This window comes from Marmota marmota, unplaced genomic scaffold, assembly GCF_001458135.2.
Source record: "Marmota marmota marmota unplaced genomic scaffold, marMar, whole genome shotgun sequence".
NCBI classification, from domain to species: Eukaryota; Metazoa; Chordata; class Mammalia; order Rodentia; family Sciuridae; genus Marmota; species Marmota marmota.
The window spans coordinates 13,602,347-13,607,755 of NW_026000093.1; the positions used below are offsets into that span (position 1 = coordinate 13,602,347).

Genomic DNA, 5,409 nt, shown 5'->3' on the forward strand with positions numbered 1-5,409 from the left:
CAACAGAAATTGATTGCTCACAGTTTTGAAAGCTGAGAAGTCCCAGATCAAAGGCACCAACAGATTTGGTGTCTTCTCACTGTACTTCATATGTCTGAAGGGGTGAGGCAGCTCTTTGCAGTGTCATTTATAAGGGCACTAATCTCATTGATGAGGGCTCATGACCTAATTGCTTCCCCAAAGCCCCAATTTCTAATATCATTAGGTTTCAACACATGGAATTAGGTACACTTGTTTTGTTTTAAAGACAAAGGTGTGGTTTTACATATATCTGGTGATTAGGTTTTGGGTTTCAACACGTGGAATTTTGGGGACACAAATGTTCACTCTGCAGCCCCCGGGGAGGGGCTGTGGTAGTGGTAGGCTGAGGGGTGAGTTTTAACACCTTCTTCCTCTATTCTACTATAATAAAGTTAAAAAAAATCTGAAAATAGCCTTTCTAAAGAATGTTGTTTATTCTACTCTAATATAAACTTTAAAAAAGCAATCACTTTCAGGAGTCTAAAACCAGGGGTTTACAAGACCAGACTCTATAACACAGTGTGGTTACCAGTTAGTTGCTCCACTTCTGGAGGAAGGGCAAAAGGCTTTGTTTACTTCTGCCTTCCTCCTCTTCTTCTTGTCTTTAACCCCCAGAGACTGAATCAGTAGTCTCTATGATGTGTGGGGTGACGCAAGTGGATGTTTTCATGAAAATGAGAAAAGAAGAAGAAACATCATCTTAGTTTTTTCAGTATAAAAATATAATAGTAATGTGCTTCACAATTTTTGGTGTGTGTGTGGAGATGTATGGTTCATCCTCATGTGAATAAGCTGTAACTTCCAAGTAGGTTACTGAAAACAGGGATAATTTATCTAACACAAGGAAAGCTTTTTGTAGTCTATAGTGTATTTTAAATACTTCCGCATAGATGGTGCAATGTAATGTGTGTGTATGAATTACTTGGACTCCATACAAACTTGGGTAGTCATTTCACTAACTTGAATGCCTGTTTCTAAGGGATCATTAGTTTATGATTAACCAAAAGACAGGCTCTATAGGCAGCCAGTCATCTTTATCTTATCATAATGAGACTAGACATGTTAACATTATTATTATTAAAATATAGAACACTTCAAAAATTTGTGTGTTATTCTTACTCAGGGTTCATGATAATTTTCCATGTATCATTGCAATTAGTATATGTGCTGCCAAAGTGACATTATTTTTTATTTTTTAAATTCACAAATAAAAATTATATGTTTGTGGTATACAACGTGAAGCTTTTGTAGATGTAGACATTGTGAAATGGCTAAATTAAGCAAATTAACATAAGTATTACATCACATACTACTTTCTGTAGTGACACTTAAAATATGCTCTTTTAGAAATTTTTTTGTATACAGCATATTATATTAACTATTGTAACCATGTTGTACAATAGATTTCTTGAAGTTATTTCTGGAACTAGATATTTTGTTAATGTTATAAGTGGGATGAAATTAATGGTTTGATATTTAATACAATGGCTTTTAGAAATAGTTTCATTCCTGAAGTTACTGGTGTCTAAGATATATTGATTAAGAAAACTCAGAAATATTTTGAAATACTCTCCCACCCTGTATGAAAGGGTAGAAGCAGCTAGGGAGCCCGTCTCCCTTCACACACAATATTACTTTTCAGGTTTGAATATTATATGGTCTTGCATTCCCACAGAAGATTCTGGTCAACTCATACTGACTGAGAAGCCAAATGAATTTTATCTCTAGACTTCATGTTTTTTTTCTTGAAAAATTTAATGCAAACTGTAGACACAACACTTAAAAAGGCAGAGCCTGGGACTATGTCCAAGAAATCAGTTTTCTTTTGTGTTAGCTGCTAGTAAATGCTTATATCTGTAGAAGAATTTAAACTGAGAACTGCTTTATAACCTGCCGCAAATATAAGCATTTATTAGTAAGCTGATACCAATGTACTCTTATGTAACAACATTCATGATACCAAAATTAGAATTCAACAAGTTTTTGAATTATTAAAGGAAACCATTGTGCATTACAAGAAAACTCCTCTTTGCCTTAAACATAAAACCAATTTATTTTCTTTTTTGGCATCAATGGCTCCTTTTCTAAAATTTATTTATTTAGATGTGGTGCTGAGAATCGAACCCAGTGCCTCACACATGCCAGGCAAGTGCTCTACCACTGAGGCACAACCCCAGACCCCCCAAAACTAATTTCTTGATGCCAGCTATTAGAATAATAGAGATTCAATTTTAATTTTGTAATTACTTATATATTATATACCTGACAATATATTGGCTGGCTGGTGCTTTGCCTTCTCAAAACACCCGTGCCAATGGTTTATTTCTTTATAAGAAGCACTTTTGCTTATTGGAAGCTGGAGTAGATATTGTTTCCCTAATTCCTTCTTGCAAGTACAACAAAAAGCTATAGATAATTATATAAGATGACATAAGAAGATTTATGAAAGATAGAATGAAGAAGTCAGATATACTAGAAACCTCAGGACCCAAGGAACATCAAAATGCCAAGTTCTTTGGGTTTTCTTTTTGTCTCGAATATCCTGGAGTTGGAGCTTAATAAGCCAAAAATCTAAAAACACCAATAAGTGCAGAGCAAAAAACAAACAAAGAAAACCCCCCAAACCACTGTTTTCTCTAGTCAAAGTTCTAAGAAATGGAAAGGGGCAACCTAGCAAGACAGAAACCTTTTAGAAACTACTCTGCTTCAAGCAAACAGCATAGAAAAACTGTGATCTCACTTCTACCTATGCCAGCAGACTACCACTCTCACCAGTCTTTAACAAGGAATTTCTCACCTGTGTCTCAGAGGAAACCTAGAGTCAGGACTTTCCTCTCCACTCAGTGGAATGAGAGCACCTCTTATCCCATGGTGTCAGCAGAAGCATGCGTTTTGTTTATATGAAATAATACCTGGAACAGCAAATAAAAAACTACACTAAGAGATTCATTGAAAAACAATATACAAAAAATATAGATCATGTATAGAAGCTAGAGTAAAGAGAAGGGGGAGGGAAGGATAAGATTACATAAAGAATTGATCAAATACAAATTAATAGATGAGAGAAAGGAAGTCTAGTAGAGGAAGGAGAAGAGGGGTAGGACAAGAGGGGGAAAAAGGAAGGGAAAAGTTGTGATCATGAACTGAAATCAATTTCCATGCATGTCTGAGTTTGTTGGAAAAACCCAACTACTATGTATAACCATAGAGATCTAATTAAATAAAAAAAGAAAAAAAACCCCAAGATATATAAACCTAATGGAACTCAAAAAATGTTCAAGTAACCTCTAGGAAGAGAGTACAAAGAAAACAAATGATAAACTGGGAGAACAAACATAAAACAAAAACAAAAAATAAAATGACAGGCTTAAGCCATAATATATCAATACTTACATTAAATGCGAGTGGTAACCAAGAGAGATTGGCAGATTGTATTATAAAACATGATCCAACTATATGCTGTCATTAAGAAACTCACCTGAGCCAGGCACTGTGGTGCACAACTGAAATCCCAGCAGCTTGGGAGGCAGAGTCAGGAAGATTTCAAATTCAAAGCCAGCTTCAGCAACTTAGTTAGGTTCTAGGCAACTTAGTGAGACCCTGTTTCAAAATAAAAAATAAAAAGAGCTGGGGATGCGGTTTACTGGTTAAGCACCCTGGATCAATCCTTGGTACCAAACAAACAAGCAAACCAACAAACCCCCAAATATCAGTATGGAAATGTTGGAGGTAAATAGAAGCAAAAACAGCAGATTATGCTAAGTGAAGCTAGCCAATCCATAAAAAACAAATGCCAAATGTCTTCTTTGATATAAGGAGAGCAATTAAGAACAGAGCAAGGAGGAAGAGCATGAGAAGAAGATTAACATTAAACAGGGACGAGAGGTGGGAGGGAAAGCGAGAGAGAAGGGAAATTGCATGGAAATGGAAGGAGACCCTCATCGTTATACAAAATTACATATAAGAGGAAGTGAGGGGAAAGGGAAAAAAAACAAGTAGATGGGGTAGAGAGAGAAGATGGGAGGGGAGGGGAGGGAAGGGGGGATAGTAGAGGATAGGAAAGGCAGCAGAATACAACAGACACTAGTATGGCAGTATGTAAAAACGTGGATGTGTAACTGATGTGATTCTGCAATCTTTATACGGGGGAAAAAATGGGAGTTCATAACCCACTTGAATCAAATGTATGAAATATGATATGTCAAGAGCTATGTAATGTTTTGAACAACTAATAATAAAAAAACATATACTATGCAAATACTAATTAAAATAAGGAGTGGCTATGTTGGAAGCATATTAAAGTAGACTTCAGACTCAGAAAATTATAGACACAGAAAGGGACATTATATCATGACATAAGGTCGATCTACCAATATAGTAACCCTAAAGATATATGCACCAAACAATAGAGTTGCAAAATATGTGAAGAAACTTGATAGAACTGAAAGAATAAAAATAATCCTTAAATCAACAAGTATGGTTAGAGATTTCAGTACACCTCTATGTTAATAGAACAAGTATACAGAAAATGAGCAAGGATATAGAAGAACTTGTCAACTTCATTAGCCAGCAGGATGATGATTTTATAAATTAACATTTATAAAAAAGTTCCACCCAACTATGGCAAAATACACTTTCTTTCAAGTACCTCTGGAACATACACTAATACAGCCTGTATGCTAGGCCGTGAAATAAACCTCAACAAATCTAAAGGAATAGAAATCATATAGCATGTGTTCTCTGAACACAGTGGCATTAGACTAGAAATCACAGAAAGATAACAACAAGATCTTCAAGCACTTGAAAACTGGACAACAAGTGTTGTCTAAATATTCCAAACAGAGATTATACTGAAGTAAAAAAAAATGAGTGGAATGAAAACAATTGTACAACACTTCAAAATTTGTGGGACACAGCTAAAGCAGTGCTGAGAGGGAAGTTTATAGTACTGAGTGCATATGTTAAAAAAGAAAAAAATCTTATGGGCTGGGGTTGTGGCTCAGTGGTAGAGTGCTTGCCTCACATGTATGAGGCACTGGGTTAAATTCTCAGCACCACATATAAATAAATGAATAAAATAAAGGTCCATCAACTAAAAAATATTTAAAAAATAAAAGAAAAAGTCTTAAATCAATAATCTAAGCTCCCACTTCAGGAACCTATAAAAAAGAAGAGCAAAATAAATCCAAAGCAAACACAAAGGAAAAATATTATGTTACATAATATGTTAAAGCAAAAACCCTATACAGGAGTATTCATAGCAACTTTTATGCATATTGGAAATACTCAAACATGTGCTTACAATATTCCATTTCCAGATGCCTGTGATGTCTATCTATGCAAATACTAAGTTATTTTTTGTAGATATAAATATCTACTAGTGTAAGC

The 5,409-nt window shown here is 35.0% G+C and overlaps 1 non-coding gene across 1 annotated transcript; it reads right to left on the reverse strand.

Annotated features, from left to right (window-relative positions):
- Positions 1–1,099: 1,099 nt before the first annotated feature.
- On the reverse strand, positions 1,100–1,201 carry LOC125610607. The gene has a single exon (XR_007340610.1). It is a non-coding gene; the product is annotated as a U6 spliceosomal RNA (small nuclear RNA).
- Between the last annotated feature and the right edge of the window lie 4,208 nt (positions 1,202–5,409).